Genomic DNA, 27,449 nt, shown 5'->3' with positions numbered 1-27,449 from the left:
ATTTTCCTGCTGTGCCACCTAGGCTGGAGTGCAGGGACACGATCACAGCTTATTGCATCCTCAGTCTCCCGAGGAGCTGGGACTACAGACACTTGCCTCCATGCTTGCCATGCTTGGATAATTTTTCTTTTTTGAGACAGAGTCTCTCCATGTTGCCCAGGCTGAAGTTTAGAACTTCTTGCTGGGGAAACCCCTCATACAAGTGAGTCAAGGTACTGAACATGAACGTTTTAGGTAAAGATGGTTAAGGAGATCGACGTGACAGAGTAAATGTTACAGAAGAAGAGCTGACAATACATACATAGCCTCAGGAGACAGGAAGGGGCGGCTGAGGGAAGGATCCATTTTTTAGAGACACTGTGTCTGAGGGGATGATGGGGTCTCCAGATAGGGAGGTGTGGCGAGCAGCTGAAGAGGGGAAGAAGGCTGGAAATGAGAGTGGCTCCTACACAGAGCTGATGACTGCAGAGAGAGCAGAGGAAGTTTTTCTGCTCAAGATGGAGATGTCGAGAAAGAAGAGCATGGGGCTGAACCTGGGCCTGCAGCTGCTCCCCATGCATGGATGGAAGACGACTGAGCAATTTGTTAAGGATGTGACTGCAGCTTCAGAAAAAAACCAGCAGCTGCAGCATCAGTGTGGGGGCAAGACAGCTTCAAGAAGGAAGGACTGATCCACAATATCCACTGCTGCTACAGTCACAGATGATGTCACTAGAGAGCTGGCCACTGGGTTTGTCATTCGGAGTTCAACCTTTTTCAGGGCCCTTTTAGCAGACAAAATGGTAGAGATTTGAGAAAGGACTTTGGATGGTATCAAGGCAGTAGCAGCATCCTGTACAGAGGACTTCTTCAACTAGGTCCACAGTCACACAAAGAGGGAGATTAAGGAGAGTCTAGAAAAAGAGCATGTGGCCCCAGTGAATCAGAAAATGGCCACTCTAGACTTCAGTCTATCTCTAACATTAAACTCCTGAGAGATTTGGGGCAAATATCTTCATGAATGTGAGCCTCCATTTTTTCATTTTTTCAAATATTTTGGATTAAAGAGAATAGTATATCACATCGCTCAGCTCCCACAATACCAGCCCTTGCCAATCCTGATTCATCACTAATCCACCCACTTTGTCCTCCCACTGGTTTATTTGCAAGTTCATTTCAGGTATGAAATCACTTCTTCCTTAAATAATCTTTTGAATTCTTCTCCAAAAGATACAGTCATTTACAAGTATAGAGCCACATACCATTGCTACATTTAAAAAGTTAACAGTAATTCCTGAATAGCACATAAGTGTTCAGAGTTCCCCGTTTCTCTCACACTATTTGAGGGTAAGGCAAAGTTGCTCTACTAAAATGAAGATCCAAAGGTCTATATGGTCCACACATGACATTTGGCTAACATGTGATTCTCTTTTACATCTATAAGTTTTGTTTTCAGTCTCTTTCTTCTTGATGCTTATTTGTTGAAGAAACAAAGTAACATGTCCCGTAGAGTTTCCCACCATGTGAGTTTCACTGGTATGATTCACATGGTGCCATTTAACAGGTTCCTCTGTCCCCTGTATGTTCTGTCAGCTTGCTGCCGACCACATTTGATTTTTTGTCAAGAAATGTTGTGTGTTTCCTAATGCATCACATAAGTAGGTACAAGTGTCTCCTGGTCTCTTTTTTTGTGATGTTCAGAGGGATGTGTGGGTTCAGAGACCAGATATCTATTCAATCAATTCACTGTTAATTCCCAATACTTTTACTATGTTGGCAGGAAACTGTCAGTTCTTACTTTCCTACAAAAAAATCTAATCCATTTTGATCAGCAGAAAATTCAAGACTCTGCATTCAGTGGATCAAGACATATAAAACACCAACATCTTAAATTTAAAAATTATATAAGTTCCATGATGAACTATAGTCAATTTTTCAAAAATGAAAACAATGTCCAGAATGTGGTCTGTCAATGAAATGGAAATAATAGGTATGGAATATCTCATCAAAAAAAAAAAAAAAAAAAAAAACAGATATTCAGCCAGGAATGGCAACAAGTACCTATAGTCCCAGTTACTCAGGAGGCCCAGGCCTGAGCCTCAGAATTGGAGGCTGCAGTAAGCCATGATCACACCACTGTTCTTCAGCCTGGGGGACAGAAGGAAATGCTGTCTCTGGAAAAAAAGAAAAAAGGTATGGAATGATGATTGTGGGGGGAGCAGCTTACAAAAACTGTTCCTCTAGGAGGATGTTAGCAGATCCCTGTAGACACGAACTATTGCTGACAACACAGGAGGTGCCGGGAGCTGAGGCTGGAGGGTGCTGACAATAACCAATGTGGAGATGTTCCTCATCATAAAGGGCCTGCACTATCCCATACCTATTATTTCCATTGCACTGACACACCACATTCTGAACATTGCCTTCATTTTTGAAAAAATGGAAAAAGAATCGAAAGGATTTGGTAAATAATTTTAAAAAGAGAGACTTGAGATACCATCAATACCTTGACCAACTAACTCTTAAGTAACGAAAGAATGTGAATTGGAAGTTTCATAAAAACATTAAAAAAAAATCCTGCAGATTTAGGCCAATGAACACGTCACCTGGTATTTCTTTGACCTTATGGATAACTAGCATGGTCGGTTACATAACCCCAGAAATTTCCCTAAGCCATCAGAATCCACTCCTCGTCTCTAAATATTTTTTATAACACTGCTCATAGATAAGAAGTAGACCCATTGCTTGGAGGTAGTCTATAAAGCAGAGTCATGGGCCAAATGACATCTTAAAGCGAAACAAAAATTAATCTATTTATTTGGAAAAAAACAACAAACAGGTCAGACTCTGCTTAATGAAATGTTTATACAAATACTCTGGGGTTGGGAGAGCTGCCAATACCCCTGCACATACAGAGAATCTTGTAGAAGAAGGTAAAAATTGTGATCAGCACCAGCAGAGCCTAATAGCCTGGGAACCTAAGATCTGACAAAGAGACAAGAGGCATACCAGAAAACCCCTCTAGCCCTGCAGGTGAGAAATAAAGCAAAGGAAGGGAGGAGGCAAAACCTGAAAATAAAGATCTGGGAGAAACAACCCAATCTTGGAGCTAGCCCCAAAAATGCTTGTTAGAAGGCCTGCATTCGAACAAAAGATCTAAATCTCATAGTTTCAGTTTAAGATTTCAATGGAGAATCACCTCCACCCCCACCAGCCCCTACCAACTTGTTGTTACTCATCCAGCAGGAAAGGGGCTTGAGTTTCAACCACAAAGGATGGCATTTGACCAGAGATGGCCCACATGAGCATGCAAATTAGGTCTTCATTGGAATAACTGTGCAGAAGAGCTGGGGCCTGGAAAGAGCCTTCCCAGACACCCCAGGGCCCTCAGAGTGGCCAAGCTACTGTCCTGAGACCTCACGCTCTGTCCAAGAGGGTCTTGTGGTCTGGTGTGGAAGGGGTCAATATTTCCTATAAAGAAGGAGTGCTTGATGAGTGATAAGAAGAATTTAGTCATCTCTTCCCTGTTTAAGAGGAAGTCAGTGGAAGTCCTCGGGCCCAGAGTTACATGGAAAAAGATGTTGGTTCTTGTAAGAAAGTAGGCTTTGCACCAGAGAAGGAGGCATTTGCAATGCAGAGACCGGAAGGGAGGGAAGAAGGTGACGTGAGCTCCGCAGAGAGTGTCAGGAGAGCAGATCAGGATCCCAGCTCCTTCTCCTGAGGGTACTCGAGCCTCACTTGAGACAAATTCTTAAGATAATCATAAAAATCCATAGCAACTTTGTTGGTGTTGAGGTTTACACTGAGATTCCAAATCAAGAGGCTAAGCAAGTGAAACGGGTTTGGATTTCTTTCACAGAGCATGTGAAAGAATGTGAGGATTCCTGGTCAAAGTCAAGAGCTGGCCACTGCCTGCTTATCGGCTCTGCTCACACCTATTCCACCCAGCGCTTCTATAACAGGAAATGAGGCCAAAATGCATCTCCAGCATCATTCACGTCCAACATGTTTTCCAGAACAAACTGTCTCACAATGGTCTGTGACAGTGTTTGTTTTGTTTATCCTCCGATGGAGGAGAGAAACTGAGGCCAAAAGATGAGTTGGCATTTCCAAGCCTTTCACGCATGTCTGGGGCCAAGAGGAGGAAAATGCACCCACACCTCAAGTCAATTCTGTATCAGTGTATTGGCACAAGAAAGAATAAGACGCTTTTGAGAGTGTGTGATGAGTGGTCAGAGTCATGAGACCTGATTTGAACAATAAAATGAAGGAAATAGCCAAAGGCCTCTCCTATGCAACTCCTCCAATATGGGCTTCCTGGAGAGCACTGCAGCCTTGGGGAGACAGACGCTCACAGGACAATTCTCTCAGCTGGAAACTGGAAGGGCCTGTGTGTGTAGCCTCAGGCAAGTGACCTCAGAAAGTAGGAGTGAGGCCCTGGGGAAGTTGAGGCTGACAAGAAGGAAAAGTCAACTTTGGGAAGCATTGTTAGGCTGGTCATGGCCACAAGCAAGCAGCAGGGGCTCCAGCCAGCCAGCATCCCATGAGCAGCCAAGTGGAATGCTGGCCAGAAGCATCCCCAGGGGAGCACAGGTGAGGGAAGCACGTACCCTGCCCTCAGGGCTTGGGACTTGCCCTGAGCGGAGACTTTGTATCACTCTGGCCTGCACACACATGTGGTGCCTCCCAAGAGCAGAAATCAAAATTCTATGTCAATGCCAAGTGCTTCTCAGCCAGGGGTATCATTCCCCATGGCCACAGCAGGGATGGCAGGTGAGACGAGGAACCTAAGCCTGGGGGCCCCCAAATTCATCACCCAACAAATCTTTTCTTTCTTCTTAAAAACACACGTACTCATCATTCTGGAAGATGCCCTGACATTCCAAGTTTGGCCTGCACACTCTGTTCTCCCACCGGCCCTCTCATCCCTATCATGGTCCATCCTCTTTGCTGCTTCCTGTCCAGCAGAAGGGAGCAGGAACCTGCCTGCCAGTGTGTCTCCTGAAGCAGCTCCGGCCAGGCTCCTCTCCCCTCTGCCTATAAGGCCTGATGTTCAGATGTCAAAGACCTGACTTTTTATAGACCGTTCGGATGTCAAAGACCTGACTTTTTATAGACGCAAAGAGCCATGCAGAATCATTGTTTTGGGGATTGCTGTCCTTGCAGCTGTCACATTGAAGCCTTTCCATTCATTTCCTCTAACTTCCAAGGGCTGGAGTAGCAAATTCCCCTTCCCTTCTTTTGCCTGTGTGCAGGATGGGAGTTTCAGATGTTGTTTACCTGCTAGATGTGGAGTGGAGGCTTCCCAAAGCAACAGGATGTGCCCACTTAAGGACCACATGGCAACATGGTCTGAGAGAACAGGGTGTCTTTCCTAAGAGGCAGTGTCCCTCAGGACTGAGCCAATCAGAGCGCCCGCAAAGCCTGCGTGCCCTAAGGACCGTGATTTAACCTCCTTGGGTTCCATTCGATTGGGTTTGAGACCCTTTTCCTAATTGTGCCTGTGGTGTCTGGTTCATAATGAGTGCTCAGTTCGTGGTGAACTCGCCTTCATCCCCCAAATGTGAAAGTCTCCAGCTTCCCATTTCCCTTTCACTCCTCACTCTGAGTCCTTAAATTGGGTGACCATTAATATTACTGCTAGGAGCATTTTCAGAGCACTACATTTAAAGCTCTTTTTCTTCCCAAATAGTTCTCGGCCCTTTCTTCAGAATAGATATTAAAAACATCTAATTGGACACATTCCTTTCCCCAGAGAATACATCATGAATGTGGTTGGAGAAGCCAGGGTCATAATTCGGAGAATTCAGGGTTGATTTTCCTGACCTTCCAGCTCTTTTGCTGTCAAGTCCGGAGCCCCAGGAGGTGCTGCCAAACTACCCCTTGCTTTTCCCCCAAGAGCAGGGCAGAATAAATTGCTATTTTGTCTGGTTTTGTTTCCCATATACGAGATCTCCCAGGCCCTGGAACCTAGGCTGCTGGCATTTTAATTCATGTTAATGACTGGGCTAACCCCCACCCTACTGAGTCTGAGTAACAGAAATAAACGGGCAAACTCCAACCAACAAAGCAATGTGTGGAATAGTACCCTCTGGAAAAGCTGACCTCTCTGATCCCTGGCCGACTCTCTAACCAGGCCCACGCTCCTTCCCCATATCCCCCAATTTTGAATTTTTTAGTTCAAATAGAAATCATTTGCAGGGGTAATGGGGGGCGGGGGAAAGCGGGTAGATATCTTCCTTTAATACAAAATTGATTCTGGGGTCTCAGAATCGGAATCTCCACTTTCTCATTACTAGGAGCATTTTTACTCTGAAATCAAGACAACCAGAATGTGTCCAACCATGACTTTACAACAAAAGAAAAGATACATAGCAAATGCCTTCAAATACCTAGAATCTGGCCTTGAAATCGACCAGGCATTTAAATCGACATGTATCCCAGTTGGGTCAAAACACAGTCAAGGCTTCCCCCAGAGATACTGTGTTTTATTTTTCTTTTCAAGTAAATTTTTATTTTTCCCCCAACCTTTACGGCTTAAGCATTTTATCCAGTTTAAACGATGGGGATTTAAATTGCTATTTTAGTGGAAGAGGCTTGATTAAAACCTGTGTCCTCATCAAGTTATTGGACAGTGGTTCTTGGGCTCTGTTTACATTAGTGTCAACCTTAATTTAAATTCCGCATAACTATATTTGCTTCGCTAAATGCATTCACCAGGAACACACCACAAATTACTTTGCATTATGAGCAGAGTCTCTTTGTCTATTGCAAAGTGTTTTGAAATTAGCACCATAAGTAACTGGCTGTAAGTGTCACTCCATCTCCTTAATGCCTCATTAATCAAACTCCGCGGCAGCTGGTGTGATGTCCAAGTCCGTCACACATAAGATCAGTATCATTTGCTCCTTGCATTTGACCACGGTCTTTAAACTTGATTTGTTATTTGTGCATTTGCCCCTGCTGCAGCTCCTCCTTCAGTGGCCTCCCAACACGTGGGGCTTTGCATGGATACCAGTTGCATGTGTACTCTTTTTAGAAATTGGAAATAAAAACCCATTTCCCCATGTTGTGGAAATGCATAGCCTCAAGGGCAGGAAATTCTTTTAATGGAAGGAGTTCCACCTATTTCCCTGAGTTATGCACAGTGATTCCCCATGATTTTCAGATTAGTGCTAAAATGACACAATGGAAAAATTTCCCGGGCAAGTTCTTCTCTACGTGGAGAATTAGATGAAAGAATTACATTTACCCAGGCAGACTACAATTTCCATCTTGGCCTCAGTTCCACGCCCCAAAAAATATACATTTAGTCTAAACACCTAATTAGGAAAAAAATGTATTAGTTCCCTTATTATGTGATATGAATTATTCTGTACTAAATATGAAATTTTAGAATTTATGCTTGCAAAAGAAATACAGAACAATTTATATTTAACAATTTTATTACAAGTACACACAAAATCATAGCAAAATATGACATTTTTTTTTGTCTTTTCATGGTGCCGTCGAATATTTGCAAATGCTTAAATGGAACCCTTTCTTCATTCTCCACACCTTTTCCCTATGTCACACACAAGTCCACACACACACACACACACACACACACACACACACCCCTATATACATTCATCCTTTTAATCAAAGATAATACTTACTGGCATTAAAACTAACAGCCCTACTGGACAATGGCTTCGTGGACGTGTTCGAGGCTGTCTTAAGTCTGGTGTGGGCACAGGCACATCGGATGTGATTTCCCTGCAGGGAAGCCCTCTCTGTGGCTGTGGGGGACACGTGAGGTCCCTCGCCTGCCAGCGCTGAGCTCAGCCTCACAGTGAGCCGGGATGAACAGGTGCTCTCTTCTCTGGCGGCAACACGTGAGGTCCGTCTTTGCAGAGCAGTGTCTCAATGGGACGCCTTTAGCTTCGTGGTCTTTCCTTCTGACCACCCAGCAGGAAAAATATATGAAAGTGTTTTTTTTTTTCCTTCCCTGCCAGTTTTGTCAGTAAGACAAAATGCAAAAACAAAAAAACACACAGCATTAAAACTTTGTATTTCCCACAGGTGGGCTTCTGAAATGTTTAATGCATTCATAGTAAATCATTAGTTTTCTTTGGAATTAACCTTTTTGCCTTTTCACCTTATAAAACAACTCAAGCTAAATGACCACATTACAATAGAATTGAGCATTGTAGCCTGGTTCCCAAAATCAGCATCAGTGGAAAAACCCATCGAGTCAAAACACACTCCAACAGTGCAAACCTGTGTCAGCTTTTGACATTCATATCAACTTAAAGTAACTGTAGCTTCTATCATTATGACATCTACTTTCTCTTATGCTTAAAATAGGCTCTAATTTTTAAAAAGCAGATGTAAAGGTATTTTGATTATCTGTTGACATTTATTTCTATTGTGGGTGTAATCTAAGGCAATTATAAAAGTACCTGGTATGCCCCATCTCCAGTTCATCCTGCTTTTACCCTGAGTCCGGCAACCTTTATTTATTAGGATTCTGAACAAAATGAGTGCGGAAAGGAGAAATCCAAAATGATATTCAGAAGTGGCAAATCGTAGCTGAACACAGTTTTAAAACTGACAATTTAAACTTTTGCCTCTTTTCAGCAGCCAGAAGAAGTCTGATCATTTAAACCAAAATCTCTGCCCCCAAACCCCCTTTCCCTGCACTCCATGAGCACCTCTCCCCCTTTTCCTCTAAAGGCAACATTTTGGCTTGGCAACCAATACACATCACTGAACTCTTCCATTTAAATGCCCCACAAAAAATTGCATCTGATCACAGCTTGCAAAAAGAAAAGAAAGAAAGAAAGAAAGAAAGAGAGAAAGCAAGCAAGAAAGAAAGAGAAATGAAGGAAGGAAGGAGGAAGGAGGGAGGAAGGAAGAAAGGGAGGGAGGGAAAAAAAGAAAAGAAAGAAGAAAGAAACCACAAGTCAGACGTAGGCAATGTCAGTGTCCTATATGCCTGCCCCGTCTGTTCCTTCATTCTCTCCCTCACCATCTTCTTATAAAATAAAAGAAAGCCAAGCATAACTTGTTACAGTAAAGGCACCCCGAGATTTAGGGGGATAAGCACAGCCTTGCTTGTTAGCTGCAATGCTGCAGCTGTGCTCTTATCTGGCCAAAGGAGACAGGGGACAACAAAAGATCCTAAAGAAGGGACGGTGGACGCATGGGAAAACCACTACCCCAGCATTGTGGTGCCCTTCTGCTGAGCAAATAGTTCAAACTGTTCATTCCCATCTTCTATTCTCTCCCTGGTACATTGTTTGTGCCCTTGCATTTCATTCTGCAAGGAAGGTTGCTCTCTGGGCCTGTAAGCAAACAGTCCAGAAAAGGGCTAGCCATCCTCTTCTCTTCCCCGGAGAACTAGCATTTTTATTTCGGCTCCAAGCTGTCAAAGATCTGGAGAGTTTATGTCAGTGTCCTGAATTAATTGCTTTAAGCTGGAGCAAGCTCCGTGGGCTACCAAATGTCCAGAAGATGTTTATTAATAACATTTCCTCCAGGACTGTGGCTCCAAGCTGTCTCTGGGTGGCGGCTTTTCTATGCTGCCACCCTCTCACCCCTGGCCTCTTAGTGCTAAGGAGGGGGGTTGCCTCTTTCAGTCATCGTGACAAAATTTAGAATTGCCTGGGGTGAAATAAATATCCACCTATGTCACAGGATGTGCATGGCGGATATCTTCGTCTTGACCCAGAAAGAGTTACAGAAGCCCCGTGTGCAACCACAAGAGGGCTGCGGGATGCAAAAAGCAGCCAGGACCCCCCTCTGTGAAAGTTCATTTAACCAATACAATTAGCAAAACGAGCAGGAGAAATCGAGGCTTCAGCTTCTCCGCCCCATCTCCTCCTCCAAAAGAAAATTCAGCGAGGCTGACAACACAATGCATTTTGAAGTTTTCCTGGTACCAAAAAAAAAAAAAAAGCCTCTTTAATAGAATGAAATAATAAACCAATTTATATACCGATATAAGACTAGGATCGTGAGTGCCATTGTGTAATTTTCCACTTGACTTTTCATTATCTACCTGAACAAAATCAATCTATATGTATGGGATCAACATACAATTCCAGAGATAAAAGCTGAAAATAAATGCGCTTTGCATATCCTGGAGATAAAAGACACAATCCTTGGTGCTGCCTTTTCCTCTCCAGCAGATGCATTTATAAAATAAATTGTTGTGTCAAGGAAAAAGCGAGACGTAGCAGTATATCTTGAGTGTTGACTCCTTTGCTGGAAATATTGATCCTGCAAATGAACAGTGGTTAATAAGTACCCTGCAGACGATATCAGGTCTTTTGCCCTAGTTTACCCAGAGTGCAGTCTGGGTCAATGTTTCTCCCAACCAAAGCTCCCAACCTCCATAAAAAAAAAAAAAAAAGACTTCCCCTATTAGCATGGATTTAAAGCTGAGGACTTCAAGGGCTTTTTAAAGCCACTCTACAGAGATAAAGCACATTGAAAATTCACATTATATTAGAAAACCCCATGCAGCAAATGCCCAGCTTGTGAAGCACAGAGCCCTCAAAAGGGAAGGGAGATGGCTCCATGCACTTTAGGGTTGACATTTATTACTTTAAACAGGTTGAGTTCTTGTATGACCTTCTTTGCTCCAATAATTAGCAGTGGCGCTAACAGTAGTAAGGCTCTCTCCACATTGGCCAAGTCACGGGTGCTCCCTAATTCCCTTTTTTGTGGAATATGTCACTGAACCTGTGTGAATCTGTGTGAACTGGTGGGCAGATGGTGGGGCACTGTTGAGGGTGCCCTGGTTGTTCATGTGTCCTGTTGTGTTCAGTGCTCTTTGAAGAAAGTGCACCCGCTCTGCCCTCCCAGGTGGGCTCACTTTGGTTGCTAGTCACCTTCCTGTGAGGGAGGGGTTCATTCCCAGTGTTGTATAGATCAGCCAACAGAGGCCCACAAGGCATGGGACCCTCTTTCACCCCAAACGATCACTCTGAGTTTGTGGATATTTTCTGGTCATAGAAAGAGATTTCCAAAAATTATCTACTCTTCATTGTTAATTCATTGTAAGTTTCAGCGACCTCAGGGGAGCTTAAATATCTACCTTGACAGTGTGACTGTCACAGCTTCAGTTCTGATGGCAGGACAAATCCACACTTGTATATTTTAGGATCTTTGCATTGACAAATGTTAATGGCTGTTGGTCTATTGCTCCAGCACAATTTTGCAACTCCCAATGTTCACGTACCCGCTTCCCGTCTCCTGAGTCCTGTATCCATGCACAGCACCCATTTGGGCTGTGACCATTGCCTCTCGATTAGCAAGTCTGGTGCTGTGTTCCATTCCTGAGTTTGTATTTGTTGAAAACGCTGAGGAAAGGGTCCAGAAGCAATCTGATGCAGTGTCATGGCCTTTGGGGAAGCGCTTGGGAGGGTCAAAGCTCAGCCTGGGGAGCAGCTCACATGCTTTTAGTCACAGGAGACCCTCTGGACAATTAGTGTGCTTTATTCATCCCATCTTTTTGTTCCAGTAGTTGTCAATAAGCAAATCTAGAGAAAATGTAAGAATGTGGTCAAGAAGAGTTATGCAGTCATTAGACTTTTGTTTAAAAAGGGAACACCATTCTGAAGGCATGTTTTAAAAGGGCCTTATATTCTCATGACAAATGATGCCTGGAATGGCTACAGCTTTCAGCCTTGGTGAACTTCAGGCTTATTTGATCCATATTTTAATTACTCCGTGATTCAATTCTGCATCATAGGGAACCGGTACAGTGACATAAGAGCTTCAGCCAGCATGAAGGAGCTTTGTACCCCATGAGTTCCCCGAGGAAAGACAACACACCAGAACAGGGTGCTATTTCCACAGAGAAACCTGCTCAGGGTGGAAAATGTCTTGCTAAGTGGCCTCAGAACCATCTTTTCAGGCTGGAACAGTGCTCCAAGCCCAGGCAGAATCCTGACACAATGGAACGCAGCCCATGTTGATGAAATACATATTTATTAAACAGGAGAAAGTGAGTTTTTCAAAAAGATATTATTATAATATTTTTAGTGACCATTACTTAGTTGAATTATCTTGATGCCATTTCCAAGGGGAGGAAAAACGGACAATAAGAAGTCCAGTAAACTTATGTAGATGCACATGTTACAATAGATACAATCTGACAGAAAGTTATCAACTTTTGCATTTTAAAAACTGTGAATCAACAGTTCAGATCTATACGAAAAGAGATGAAGGTTTCAAACAATTCAAAGTCCAATGTGTCCCTTCACATCAGGCTTGATGGAGAACTGAGAAACCCATTTTACAGGTAAACTAAAGTGAGATAGGTATTTCATTTAACCTTTTATCAGGCCAGATGGGAATACTTTCCAACATTGTTTTGATATTGGAGGGAAGGAGTGGGAATGGGAATTGGGTGGGTGAAACGTGGTGCTCAATCAGAATCTCTTGCAACTCTTCTAGAAGCATTCGCTGGAACTTAGTGATGATAAAATCCCTCCCCTGGGCTTTCTGGATTGCCAACACAGATATCCACTTAGAAGAGGATGAGATCTCGGAATCGGGCCAGAAGAGGACTTTGCTCTTCCCTAAAGATACCACAAACTCCACGGTACTTAACATGTCCTTCAAATGGTCCCTGATCAAGATAGTTGTTTTTTTTAAAATGGAAAGAAACACGACTGTCATTTATCCATGGTGACAACTTGAACAGTGAATTAAAATTTTATTTTGAAAGCATGCTGTCACTGCAGAAAAGTTTCTGGATTATGACACTACAGAATGCTATGAGAGACACATATGCTTTATTCTGTCTTATAGTCTATCTCAATTTGTTATGAAATGTTTTAAATGTGGAAAACTAAATGAAACATCTCTAAAACTAAATTAACATTTGACCCATAAGGCATTGCTTAGGGGAATGCAAGAAGGTGGCTGCCACCCCATACATATCCCTGCTTTTCTTGACTTAAAAATGTCTCAAATGTATTTCTTAAATATGTTTTCATTATTTAACAGTGAGAAATATGTACCCTTACTCCTTTTCTCCTGCCAGGTTATGGAACTCAAGAGCACATAATGTCAGGGAGGGAAACATTGCTTTTAAAGAAATATGAAAACAGTTGCTCCATTTCATAACTGGGGTTATAACAATATTACGGCAATTTCCTTTAAAATAGCATTTGACACAGTTCAACAGAGGGAGTGTCAGGCATTCTGTTTTGTACGACTCCCGGCTGCACCGGCACCAGCTGTGTCATACATGTTGGTATAACCTGGGGTGCCTAAAAGTCGAGTTAGGTGTTCAAATGTACTTTATTTTCTTTTTCCAGAAATTCTGCAAGATAGAGATGTAAACTCACAACCAAACACAGAAAGGATTGCGGGGTGTGGGGGGGCGGTTATCAGAGTGTCCTTCTAAAAGGAACTGTCTGTTTGCTGCAGAAATGACCATGCCTTGTCCCAGGCATCACTTAAAGTTCGAAAGGAGCATGTACAGCCCAGCACAAGAAAGGGCTTTGCTCTCAACCTCCCAATGCCACTCGCACTTTAAAAGTGATCAATACTTGCTAAGTACTGACCATTTTTAATAAACCAGAAGCAGCATCCCAGAATCTCTGCACACTGACCTGTGAATTGATGAAGCCAAAGAACACTGGTGAAGCCCGTTTCTCTCCCTTCGCTTTCCTCCAAGAAAAAAAGGTCAGTAGGAAACACACTGGGAGTTGTTTGCCGTTGTTTTCTTCTTGTTTTGCTTTTCTTTTCTTTGAAAAAAAAGATAAGCATCCATTTCCAAATAATTTGAAGCAAGATCATTCTACTTAGTGAAGAATTTCAATGGCAGCTTTCCTAGAAACTCCAGACTGACTCAAACAGCAAATACCGAGATGCGGTTCCAACCCAGTTGTAAGGTTTTCTTTTTCTTTTTGAGTAAATAAATAATTTTAAAAAGCCACAAAAGAAGGGAGACAAATTATTAGATATTTTGCTTGACATCAAGGTAATTCTACATTTATAAAGGCATACTGGCTTTCAAAATGTTTAATGTTCCAGTCTTAGCTAAAAGGTCTTGTCATGTCCCCCAAAACGGGCCTGAATTGATGTGAGGTTTTATACAGACTTTAGATCTGGTGAAGGTAATTTTGTGGAACTATGTGTTACGGTTTGGGGTGAAATTAAACCCTACACTTGACTCCAGTGTTATGATTGCATGTGTTTTTCCTATTTGTACCCGCCTTCTGCAGCCCTGCACGCACGTACAGCTGGTTACATTCTCATACTGGGTACCCGGAGAAGGTCACATGCTTTGCATCAATGGCAATTAGTTCCTTTTTTAAAATGGAAAATGTCATTAAGTTCTTGAATAATTCAAGAGTGGAGGTCACAATACAGTGTCCCTTTTGGGGGTCTTTATGGTGCAAATGGCAAAACAAGGCGATCCTATCAGTAAGAGTAGATCTAAGGTTTACAATGTAGCTCTATTTAGTGTGACAAGAAAATTAAATTACAGGAGGCACTCACTCATTGTCACCCTTTAACAGGCTTGGGAAAATTGTGAATCCCTGGGGGCAAATCACTGACGACGTGTGAGGGGAATAAAAATATTTCATTTTAATCGGCGGTTGTTTCCGTTGCTTGATTTTGAAAACAATAAACATAAACACGTCCCCCACAGCTCTCCTTGGAAATAGGGTCCCGAGTCTCCCAAACACGACCCCAACTTACAGTCTCTGCCCAGAGGCAGGCTGGTAAACCGCTCTGGGGAGCCTGGGTCTGTTTTCTCAGCCATGGTTGAGCTGGTCTTTATCCAGGGGTTCCTGGAAAGGAAAATATAGGGACAGGTTTCAAATAAAAATGGGCGTCCACTACTCCGCTCCCCGCCCCCATCGGAGTCAGGGGGAGTGCAGTTATTAAGCTTCTGGAACGGAGGGCAGCCCTTCGATTCTATCAGGACTCAGGAGGAGGAAGGGAAGACAGAATGACGCCGAGGCCACCCATTCTTTCTCCTCTCCAGAGGAAAAAGAGTCCGAGCTCCTTTTGAGATCTCGGGTCGGAGATGGTGCACCTCGGGCTGCAGCGGGATGGACGAGGGTTCGAAGAGGAGAAAGTGCAGGCTAGGGGAGCGAAATTAAAATCCTGAGGTCACTGAATGACAAGAAAGTGTCGCCTGGGCCGTGCCAGTAGGTCCTACCCGCCGCTGGCGTCCCCAGCGTCCCGCCCCCCATCCTAGGCCCCTCGGGTGTCCCCCGCTAAGGACTGGTGGGCGTGGCCGCCTGGGTCGGTCTCCCACCGCAGCGGGGTCGCGCTCCCAGCCTTGACCCAAGGGCGTCTGCCTGTTCGCCCGGCCCGCCTCTGCGCATTGCCCAGAGGGCTCTCCCGGACGGGGCCGACCTTGGCACCTGCTGGAGAAACGGGGACTCGCCTGTGCTCCGGGAGGCTGGAGAGCGATGGGGAGGGCGAGAGAGGAATACAGCTGACAGAGCCCACGGCGACAGGGTGGGACTGGCCGCCTAGGGTCGGTTCCCTGCGCTCTGGAACTAGTGGGGGGAAAAGCAAGAATGACCGTCCCTCTGCCTCGCGCTCTTTGCCACCTCTCCCCTCACCCACAAGTGACATTTAGCAGGCATTTTCCTTTCATGTCCTCCTCCACTAAGACCCTTGGAAGTCCCATGTCAGCTAAGCGAGCGTTGAGGCGGGCAAGGAGAAGCCCCCAGAGGGCCAACCCGGGTTCCGCGTTTCGCGCAACTCGGCAGCCGGAACTCGCCAGACCAGGAAAGCCCGACGGACCCGCCGGGACTCGGGGGCTTGGCCGGCTGCTCTGCGGACCCCGGGCCCGACCAGCGCACGGGCGCGCCCGAGCGGCCCCGGCTGCCTGTCCCGGGGGATCCCGGCACCCGCCGCCTTCCCGGAGCCTGAGCACCCGCTCCGGCTCCCGCTCCAGCAGCACGAGCCTGAGGGAGGTTGCTCCGAAGGTCCCCGGGCCACTCGCGGGGAGCCCGAGCCAGGCCGTCAGCCCGCGGCTAGGGGCTCACCCAGGACTTAGCAAAGCGGGTGCTGCTTTATTTCGGAAGCAGGTTGGACTCGGTGAACACCTAGAGGAGGGAGGCATTTAATTTATATATATATACACACACACACACACACACACACACACACATATATATATATTCCAACGTGATTTGTCCTAGGGAGAATGATTTGTGCCTCAACTTTGGTAAATTTCCTAGTAGAATTAAAGAACGAGGTTCGTGCCTGGGATGGGGGCGGGGAGAACAGTGAGGGGGCAGTTTAGATGTTTTTCCTTTTCTAAATGATTCAATTTAAGCAAACACTTGGGGGCTTCAGGTCGCTGTAATTCCAAAGACAATTTCCTCTGGTTTTAATTTGATTTGCATTTTTTCAACTTTGATAATATTCAATTTCATGGCTGAATACACATGTAAACACCGTCAGGTCGTGTTTTTCGCCCCTTGCACCAAACAGAATTTCGCTTGTCTCGGTGCCACGGGAGGTTACACCCCGCGTCCTCAAAATACCTGCAAGTTTCTCTTAAATTATTTTTCAAAACTTAGCGCGGCAATTTGCCTGAGCTTCAGAGGTGGCGAACTGAAATAGATGTAAACTACTAAACTAGCCAAGGTATGAGAAGGCCTGCACAGACCCTGAAAAACGAAGGCAGTAAAGGAAACAAATTCCTATTTGATACAGAATCAATTCTATTTTTACCCAGCATTATTTTTCCATTTTGTATTAATAGTTTCGAACAATCCAAAAATAACAAATCATCTTCTCCCAGAAATGTTTTTAATGTGGATTTCATTGCTAGAAAGACAAACATTGAGAAATATAAAGAGATCATCTTTATAAGGAGAGGTTTAATTGCCACTATTAAAGCTCTTTTATCAAATGTAAAATGTAGACGAAAATGCAAGGTGAAACTTGGAAATAAGCGTTAGTCATATCAAAATTGATATTCAACAAACTAGCACTGCCAATGACTATGAAAGTAGGGTGATGTGACCTGCCTGTGAGAAGTCAGGACAGAAGTCTAGTGCGAGAATATGACACAGTGTTTCATCCTCAGGACCCAACCTAGACATTTCGCGAAGAAATACTTGGCACCTAATAAATTTAGCAAAACTCCAAATACATTTTATACTCTATTTACAAAACTGTGCTGAAAAAGGAAAGGACACCCTTTTTCGGTTTGTCCAAGAACACCTTATAAAATAAAATGGCTGTCTAATTTCCAGAGCTACAGTTCATTTAGAAATATATATATAGATATACATCTGCTTGCTATTGACTAATGTGGAACATTTGATACTGTATTTCTACAGTAGATACAATATTTCTATCTTAAATAGAAATACAATAGAAGACCTAGATACAACGTTTCTATCTTAAATCCTAAGAATTTGCAAATTACAATGCTTGTTTTGTTTTAGAAATGCTAAAAAATGAAACAGATCTGTGAAACTTCTAAATCCTAAAAAATAAAATAGATCTGTGAGAATTCTTAAAAGGCTTTATGCTCCAGGCTAGCAGATAACAGGTAACTGTATTTTTAGTTGAGGTGATCTAATTTGAAAAATATCTTTTATCAAGTGAAAGGCATTTAGGCAAACAAGAAAAGAATTCCATTCGAAGTACAACAGACTTTGGAAGAGAAAGTCCCTTAATTTTTTTAAAAAAAAAACACACACTCATGGCAGGCTGACTGTCCAATGTCTTCGGGAAAACTATTCTTTATCATTTGGCTTTTTAAATTTAAGTTGTTATTGTTTGAGATTTGCACTAAGCTTTTCTGTTGTTTTGGAAGGCTGGCAATTATGCCTACTTTATTTTACACAAATAGATGGCAGAGTACGCACGCTCCACGCAATTGCTTCACAGCAAACCCATTCTTACAGACAGAGCTAATGAGGGGGGCTAATTATAACACACGATCTATTCAGAGAATGCAAACTGGGGACAATGGAGTACATCTTTCCCTTTTTCTATTAGTAATTGAGGAGTAAATGGGAATCTTGTAAGGATCTTAGAAGTTTGATCATCAGTGAGTGAGTTTGCCATTTTAATTTGCTTTCACCTCCAAAACAGTTTTGAAATGAGACATGGCTGCCTCAGCCAGAAGCAGAGCTGCTGCACCACAGAAGGAATCTGCCCTCCCTCCACCTTCAACTTTATTCCAATGGGTCTAAGCTGCCATGAGGAGAGGGGCTGGTGTGGAGGAAGGGAGGCAATGGAGGAATGGTCGGGAAAGTCTCTGGAAAGCATTCTATCCAGGTGGGGACTTCCAGATGTGGCAGGGTTGTCGGGGCTTGGGAACTTGGGAAGTTATGCACCTTGGGAGAGTCACGAGTCCTGGGAAGAAGGCACAGCACCCACCTTTGCCACTGCAAAGCGTCCAGCAGCTGGGCGTGGGGAGACGATTCGCTAAGAGTGTCATACAGGGACAGTGATCTGCCTGTTCTTCCGTGATGACCAGGAGCCCAGAGACCTGGGCCTGAGGAAGGGAAGGGGAGTGTGTGTGTGTGCGTGTGTGTGTGTTTGTGTGTGTGTGTGTGGTGTGTGCGACAGAGAGAGAGAGGGAGGGAGGGAGGGAGGAGAGAGATTGCTGAATGCAAGGGAGAAATCATGCAGTTACTTTTAGTTGTTTACTGAGCAAGGGCAAAATCTAAACAGCGCTTGCTGCAATCAATGAAGGGATCTCCTTGGTTTCCAGAGTTGAGCTCCCTAAATGAGCCTGGCATTCTGATAACTGCAGGTGAGCACCTGAGATCAACTCCCTCCCACTGCTCCATGCTGGGAAGAGATAGGGACGTGTTTGTTCGTGAGCTCTGGGAAGGGAGAGGCACGAGGGGGATTTAATTGTCTGCCTGGGTGAATCCAAATGTCCTTTAAAGCAAAGAAATCAAGAGAGATTGGCCTTTAATTGGTAACCTCTGCTGATGGGGGGAGGTAGTAATTAAAATGGGAAGAGGACAAAATACAGATTGGCTACCCCTTCCCTCTCTGTCTCGCCCCCATAAACAGTCCCCAAAATTGCATTCTTCTCTGCTCTGGCCATCTTTACAAGGCTCAGTACACAACCTGCTTGTGGGTGGCTGTGTCATTCTTGTGCCCCACCTTAGTCTAACACTCAGTTATCCAGCTTGGAGAGAGAATACGGTTTTATCTTGAACCCTGTTCACTTCGAAGAGTTGGCCATCCATATGCCAACAGCATGTGGAGCTGGCCTTAGAATCCAATTGTCTTAGTGTCTCTGAAATGCCGAAATAGAAGATGCTGAATCTGCAGGGAATCCCACACCACGAAAAATGGACAGGCCAGGTAACTAAGCTTCCCAGATATTGAAAAGTAAAGGAGACCTCCATGCCAAGCCCGAGCCCCGATTTGAGGAGGGCTAGTGCTCAGTTCCACCCTGTGTCCCCAGAGTCTGGCACAAGCGGGTGCTCAGCCACTGTTCTGTGCATGCTCAGATGTACTCTGCTGGAGTGACGCACTTCTCTTAGTCGAAAGGCCTACTGGGTGCTGGGCCAAGTTCTCCCTCCCTGAGAGCTGCAGGCTGACCCGCCTAGACCAGTATCCTATTCAGGGGCAAACCCCAGAGGCAGGTGTTTATGGAGATCTGCATTGGTATATATGTGAGGGGTGGGAGGGGGAGGCGTGTCATGGGGTCTGGGGGCCAAGGCTTGCTGGAGACCAGCTGTGGGCAGCATGTGCATTCCAGCTATGCTGTCACCTGTGCTGTCAGGCCACCAGGTGCAGGTCAGGGGGAGGTCAGAGGCAAGAGCCTCTTAGGACATTCCCAGCCCCTGCTCCCAGAATCCCCTGTTAGGGAATAAGGCAGAAGCTATAGCTCAGAAATGAATTGGCTATGTGGATTATTTTAAACTTATATGTCAGCCCTTGGTCTCTGTACCTGACATTTGTCTCTTCTCTGGCATTTTTTTTTTCCTTCTAATCACAATACAAGAGGCTGCTCGCTACCTCCCACTTTCCACCACTGGCTAGCTGGCCCTGGAAGCTTCAGTGAGGAGAAAATCATGGTCCAGGTCTGAATGAACTTCTGGCCAACTTTGAGGGACCATGGCCACATAAGAATTCTAACTGTGTTACCCCAGAAGAGAACATGAGAATCCAGCCTGATCTCAGACGTCACTGATCCTCATCTCTTCTAGGACAGCCCGTGGGGTTTGTGTCATCTTTCCAGGGGGTGCTGAAGCTGGCTCTGCTGAGATCTTCCAGCATCTTTCCAGCCTCCCCTAACACTTCAGTTGTCCCTGATACTGACAGCAGCTCACTTTCCAGATTCTGGAGTTCTGGTGAAGGCAGCCCTCCTACTTCATTGAAATAGGAATTGTCTGTGCCCCAGAGTCCTGAGAAGCCAGAATAAGCTGAGGGAATATGAGTTGAAAGACACGAGCTTAAAGCTGGGCTGTGAAATTGGAGCAAGTTCCCTAACTTCTCTCAGCCCCAAGACAATACCTGTAAATTTTGATTTCCACCAGCAGGGCGTGGGGAAGCTTAAAAGAGATCCTATTTATGAGGATACGTTGCATGGTTTCTGGCACCTAGAAGAACCCCACTCAATGGTGATTGGCTTGAATAGTTTCCATTCAAAATAAGAGAGGGCAGGACGTGGGTACCAGCATGAAGGCCACTTAAAACACTAAAATGGTAAAACAAAAAACCAAATTTCTGCTAATAAATTGACTAACTTTTTTGGATAAAGTGTCTCTCTTTTCTAGAGAGAGAATTTTCTCAGCTAGCAGGGCATAGATTTTTTGAAGTTACAACTTATTTCTTGATGTGAACTGGCCTGATTAATGTAGCTTAGAATCACAGAACAAATAAAAAATATACAGTGAAGTTGAAATCCTTTATTTGAAATTTAAAAGGAATTTTTGGAGGTAATGCAAGCAAAAAGCTTAAGCAGAGCTGTATATTTTATACGGAAGGGTGCACATGTTGACATCCTGACTTTTTCACTAAAGATTCTTCTGACTTCCATTTGAAGCTCTCTATAACCCAGCTCCTGCCCTGGCTGGAACCTCACCCCGTTCCTTCACAGAAAACGTCATGTAAGCATCGTCAGTCCTCCGATTCTCCAGCTATCTACCTCAGGCCTTACTGCCCTCCAAGCTGTCTCCTCCAAATACTTCCAAATGTATTCTGTTTTCAAGTAAAGCACTTTTAACATCCATGAATTAAAGTTAGGAATTATGTACATGCTTTCCTTTCAGTGAGCAAAAATTTCCCAACAAAATTCAATATATAATTACTTCTGCGTTGTAAAAATAGAAGAAATAATGAATTGAGATTATATTTTTCATGAAATACCAGGTCAAAATTCACATGCATGCAATCTTATTTTTATTTGCTCAGATCATTACCAAAACTAGTTCAAAAACATCCCTGCTTATTTCTGGACCTGTGTTTTATTCTTTTCAAATAAATGAAACAATGGGAAAGCTGATTTCCTTATTTAAAAAAATTAGGACCCAGCCATTTAAGGAAGCAGAGATTGAGCCACGTAAACAAGTAGCACTAAAAAACAGCAAATAATTCACATTACAAAGTTATAATGTGCATTGCACGCCAGGATTTTTCCCTTGCACATCCGTTTGTGATGCTGAAATTTTCTCTCTCAATAAATTTAATGATATTTAAGTCAAGAAAGTACAGTATTGCTAGCATCATCTCCTGACACTGCAGGGAATATTGCTGCTTCTAATTAACAAGACAGCGTTAAACCCCGGGTGCTGGCCCTGGTGGGAAGTGAGACCTCTAGTTTTGCATGAATGAATGTAACTTAATTTGTTGCTTCTTTTCACACTCCTAGCTATCACTTGTGTTATCTTACAGTGAAATATCACCCCTTCTTTAGAGAGAGAGAGAAGACAAGTAAGTCAATGTTTTTTAATGTGAACCTGGTGGGGAGGGGGGCGAGTGGTGACAATGACATCTGACCAGTCCCTGCGAATGTTGGCAGTAAGCTCAGAGCTCTGACAAACAGCAACTAATGTGAAAAATAAGCACAGTTTTGTGAAGGTATGCTTGTAAAAACATTCCTGTCCTCTCTACCCTTTCATGAGTGGTACTTTAGCACAAGGTGGCAGCTTCTTCTGCAGAGGATACAAATGATCTGGAATAGGCCCCAAGGGTGCAGGGGCTGAGGGGGAGGGGAGAATGGGCATCACCTCCAGTCTAGCAAGAGGGACTGCAACGGAATTGCAGCTTGTAAAATAAGCCTCCATCAGTCTCCCAGGAGACAGCCGGCCTCGACTTGGGTGTTCCCCGCTTGTTAGCCTCAGTCATAATTGGTCTCTCCTCCCATCCCACGTTGTTGGTTTTCTGTGTGTGGCTTTTGGTGTGAGCGTGTTAGGTCATCAACAAATACAATGGCGGGAGGGGGTGAAGGGGGACACACATGATTGTTTTAGAGAAGAAAGGAGAAAAGGGATAAGAGAGTGGGCAGGAAGGCTGTGAACAGAATGGGGAAGGTGGCCCAGGATTTAGGCTTCCGAAGCACCCCCTGGAGTGCTCCAGGGTAGGGGACTCTCTGGGAGTTTTGTTAAAGGGAGAAGAGGCCTGCCCGGAGCTGGGGACCCTGCTGAGCTCCGCTGGGGACATTCATCCATTCTATGCTATTTTTGTTTGCTTGTCTCTGGGGGTGCCTGTAACATCCTGCCCACATCCGGTGCCTCTCATCAAAAAAGAATTTTTCAAAAAATCCCAATCAGGATGATTTACTCTAGAAAGCCCGCGTGTATGGAGCTGAAGACCTAAAGAACAGCCCAGGACCGGCAGCGGGGGTGGGGAGGTGGGTGGGGGGAGGCAGGGTGCTGGTCACAGGTCTTCATCCTTTTTTTAATCTATTGTTAAAATAGTTTCTCACTATCTTGTCCCTCCATCCTCCATCTCCTTTTACCTTTTCTTAGAGGAAAGCCAGTCCTAGGGGCAGAGGCCACAGTAAATTTCTTATTTGCAGTTGGGTATAAAGCCCAGAGTGGAGATATCTTTGCATTTAGCGAAGGTAGAAGATACAGTGCATTGTTTTCGCTCAGAAGGGGACAGATAAGATCCCTAGACCCTTGAATCTTCATTTACCGTAAAGAAGAACATTTAACTGGGGAAGGAAAGAGCAAGAAGTGTAATTAAGTCAAGTTGCAAACTCTGGGGATTTGATTTTTTTTCTTCTGTTTGTGTGTTTTAAAGTTTTACATTTTACTCGCCAACCCCTGGCTGGCCTGGTTGCCATGGTGCTGTTGCCAGGGCTGGTGCCTTCACTGTCCCTGACCCAGCAAAGCATTTCAGGTCTGAAACCTTGGGACAGCAAACTGAGGCAATGGCACTATGGTGTTCGTGGGGGTGGAGGTGGTCTATTCTGTGTGACAGGACTTGATGCCTGCAACTTTGCAGACATTAGCCAAAACCAGCTCCTTGCAACTCCAGGGCCATGGTGTTTGGGAGGACAATGTTTCCTTTCCTGCCATCTCTTGCAAGGTGAAGGTGCATAGTCAGAAAAGGCCTTTCTGCTTTTCTGAAACATTCCTGGTGTCTGCACATTCCAGATCTCATCTCGGCCACCCCTCCCTCCAAGCCAGGGCTACCACTTGTGTGTAGAAGCCTGCACTCTCCCTAAGAAAACGCATTGCCCCCAGGTAACATAGGGTACCTCCTCGGGCTAACGCCTTCTCCTATACCCTGCTGAGCCTTCTCCTCGCTTCTCTCCGCCCCACTCCCACATTAAAAGGCCCCTAAAGCATTGAGGAGCGGCTTCTCTTTATGAAGCCGGGGAGAAGGCGGGCGATAAAGATCGGGCGTTTAAATTGGCCATTTGGAAGATTACATCTCTTCAGCGAGGGTCTTTCTTTCAAAACTCGCACTGAATTAAGGGTCGTGGCTACTCCGTACCCGGATCTCAAAGGCAAGGCACCTTTTAACTTGGCCGTGGAGTGGCCTGGGAGAGGGGACCCGGAGCTATCAAAGGCCCGAGGGAAGGCAGTGGGGAGACACCCGTCTAATGACAAGTAATTGACAGATTCGACGCTGCGCATTACCAGCGGAACGGGAGGCATTAATTATTTAAAAACGATTAGCCTTGCCGTGTGTCCTGCAGGCGTTCCATCTTGTTCAGGGAAGATAACCAGCCACGCGAGGCGAGCCGGGGCTCGCAGGGCTGCGGGCGCGCTCCCCAGCAGGCTTCGGGTGCGGTGGACAAGGGCGCACAGCCCAAGGCACCGGGAAAGAAAAGGAGGGGCCACCCAGGGTCCCCACACAGGAACGTGACCACATAACACTGACCCTGCTGAACAACGAAACCGATTTCTGCCCACTTGGGTTCGAAGTCTGGTTACTGCGGCGCAGATGGGAAAAGCTTTCCAGTTGGGGGTGGTGGGCAATTTCAATGTGCCAATTCCCGGTCGCATCAGGCCAAAGACCCAGAGTAATATATCCTGGCAGGGGCCTCTCACAGTGCCTGCTACCCAGGTGTTTTTAAGGTAAAGACCCCAGGGAGAATGTGGATCTGTTGCGGGGGTGGGGATGGGGGGGGTGACCTGGTAGACACCTGCGGAAATACACCTTAATCATACCCTGCCCTCGAAAACCGAGAGTCCTGAGGTTTCAAGGGACAGCAGCAGAACTACTATTTTTCCGAGGTCCACGCCTTTCCGCAGGCGACGGAAAGACTCGGCTGGTTCTGTTGGGTCCTACAAACTTGCGTCCTCCTGAACTGCTGAATGCAAGCCCGGCACGCCCAAGAGCGCTCCTACCTAGGGCCAGCCGTGGAAGTGGGAATTCGGCGACTGGGTTGCAGGGAGAATGGGATGATAAATGGCCCCGCGTCTGGTTTCTGACTTTCTCTCCGGGACCTAGCTCATAACCCCAGAGGCTCCCCAACCTGCCTGCCGCCAATCACGGGCGCTTCCTGCAGCCAGAGCTAAGGTTCACTCGCCTCTTGGAAAGGCGCAGCCCCTCCCCTGGGCCTGCTTGATGCCTACCCCCACCGCCTCTTCGGCCTGCTTGCGTCTGAGAAAGCGTTGAGACTGGACTCGAACCGCCGCGCACCAAGGGGAGCGCGTCACCACGCTTGGGCCTCGGCCTCTCCAGACTCCCCCGCACCACGTACATCGTTTCCTACTGACCCCCGCCCTAGATTCTGAGGCCAAGGGCGTTCCCCACACCCCACCCTCCACTGTCCTACAGAAACACGCTGCTCTCAGATGGAACCCCCAGACCCGAGCTGCACCAGGGGCCTGTGTGGCTTCCTCCGGGCCCTACCAACCTCCTCTAACTAAGCTCAGAGCCTGAGTTTGCAACTCTGCTATCCCTCATCCTTCCAAGTCCTGCACTTTCCGAACCCCCGGACAAAAAAAAAAAAAAAAAAAAAAAAAATCCCAGCCCCTTGAGTCTCTGTCAGTTAAGCTTACCACGCACCAAGCCCTCCCGGGCGTCTGAGCCCTGAAAAGGAGAAGCACTGGCGGGGGGAGGGGCGGCGCGCGGACAGGAGTGGGGTGCGGACGCTGCGGAGGGGAGCTCCGCGCGGACCCCGAGTGGGCGCGCTCCCTACCTGCGGCAGGCGGCGGGCAGTCGGGCGGGAGGGTGGCGGAGCGTCCAGCGAGCGGAGGGAGGCGGCCGACTGCTCCGAGCCGAGGCATCCCCGCATTTATTTGAGCTCAAACCAAGCGACTGTTGACTTTAGCACACAAAGCAAAGATTTCACTGCCCGCTAGTTTAAAAATGAATATTTTACCAAGATATCGATCAGCGTTATAAAATTCAGTTAAGTACAATGGGATCCTGGCAAAAAAAAAAAAAAAAAAAAGAATAATAAAGGAGGGGGGAGGCAATATAATATCTGTGCAAATTTGCTGAAGTGTGACGTGTCATGGAAAGTTTACCCTCCTGGAATTCGGATCTAGAATGTTTTTTTCTGTTGTTTACAGACTTTGTTTATTCACAGATCATGGTTGCTTAAACCGGCGCGCGGGAGGCGTGGGGAAAAAAAGGAAAAAAAGGAGGGGGGAGAACCGCTGCACCCCACAATGCGTCGAGTTGGGGAAAGCGGGCGGAGGCAATTTGTGAACTCGTAGGCCCGGAACTCGGGCTAGGAGAGGGAGTTAAGCGGGAGGGGGGCATGAAAGACACAAGAAGCACAGAAAAGCCTCCGAAAGCGCCTGCTCCCCGACATCCTTTTTATGTATTCGGGCAGAACTATATCTTATCGGCCCGGATCAGTGAAGGGGGGCGCGCTAAGTAGTTTAAAACGACCCTCGCACAATGGGCGTGCCATACGAAACATAGCAGGTTAGGGCAGCGCTTTCAGCCTCCATTGTCCCCCACTCGGCCCCCGGCCCTGCCTCTCGGCTTCTTCGCCACGGGAGCCTTTTATGTGATAATGAAACACATTTCAGGCCAGGCTCACGACGTGTGTGTCCTTGCCAGGGGGAGAGACGGCCTGATTGCTGGCTGTAGCCTCCGGATCCCCCCCTCCCCAATTTCTCTTCCTTGTGTTCTTCGGGACAATGTGGCCAGTTAAGAAAGGGATTTGGAGGCGGGAGGGGGACAGTGGGGAGGGTGGAAGGCGGAGGCGAGGCCAAACCCCCCTCAAGCGCCTGGGAAGGCCAGGCTTGTTGGGGGTGGCGGCAGGGTGGGGGTGGGGTGGCAGAGACACCCCCCCCTACACGCCAGGTAGCACGTGAAGACAGTCTCCAGGTCTGGGGCGTAATTAGGACACTCCTGGTTTGGACGATCTAGAAGCCCAAATATCTAATCTTGGAAAAAGGAGCCTGAGCTTAGAAACCTGAAGCAAAAAGTCCTGGCCTCGAGGCTTTCAGAGTGTTTTTACCCACCGCAAGCTAACTGCGCACGGGAGCGGCTCCCAAGTCCTCCGGACCCGCGACGACGCTGATTCTGCCCTCTCCCAGCCAGCAGATGTCCCGGGCAAAACCAACGGCCAGAGTCCCCTTTGCGCTCTTGGGCTTGGTTTCCACTGCCGTTAGCCGCCTTTGAGGCCAGCAAGGTCGTCTGTGGGGAGAGGCAGCACGATGTATAAGAATTCACTCTGGGTTTTTCTTTATACTTTTAGAGTGTCCTTGAAGGCTCACAAAATACCCGCATATCCCCTGGGCCCTGCAAACCTGGATTGTCAACCTTATCTAACTTGCAGGAGGCTTTGCAAGGGCCTTGAGTTTTGGAGAAAGCTGGGGAGCAAAGTTGCAGACAGTGTCATCTCCACCACTGTCATTGTCGATTGGCTAGAAACCCCTCACCTCCTTCTCACTCCCAAATATACCCTATTTTTAAAAAACAGACTTGGATTGTTACCCTGATTTATCCTTTCCAAACCAATTCCAGCAGATCTTCTATATGTTTCCCTACACCAAGTGTCTCGCCATTTCTGGGTTAGCAAGGTCTGACATGGTTGTGCAAAATACCCCCTTGAGGGAGAAGGGTGGTAAAGTGTGCTG

At 46.0% G+C, this 27,449-nt stretch overlaps 1 long non-coding RNA gene across 2 annotated transcripts; it reads right to left on the bottom strand.

The window, feature by feature from the left end:
• Positions 1-7,406: 7,406 nt before the first annotated feature.
• LOC105724664 (uncharacterized) lies at positions 7,407-26,883 on the bottom strand. Of its 2 annotated transcripts, none has more exons than XR_001109077.2 (4): positions 26,832-26,883; positions 14,692-14,783; positions 13,596-13,730; positions 7,407-11,510 (listed from the first exon to the last, which is right to left on the bottom strand). It is a non-coding gene; the product is annotated as an uncharacterized LOC105724664 (long non-coding RNA). The 2 variants fall into 2 exon arrangements; XR_001109076.2 differs by lacking the exon at positions 26,832-26,883 and adding an exon at positions 25,550-25,614.
• Between the last annotated feature and the right edge of the window lie 566 nt (positions 26,884-27,449).

Source organism: Aotus nancymaae, unplaced genomic scaffold, assembly GCF_030222135.1.
Source record: "Aotus nancymaae isolate 86718 unplaced genomic scaffold, 86718_ANA_hifiasm-v0.15.2.pri h1tg000001l, whole genome shotgun sequence".
Taxonomy (NCBI): domain Eukaryota; kingdom Metazoa; phylum Chordata; class Mammalia; order Primates; family Aotidae; genus Aotus; species Aotus nancymaae.
This window is presented reverse-complemented; position numbering and strand designations above follow the sequence as displayed.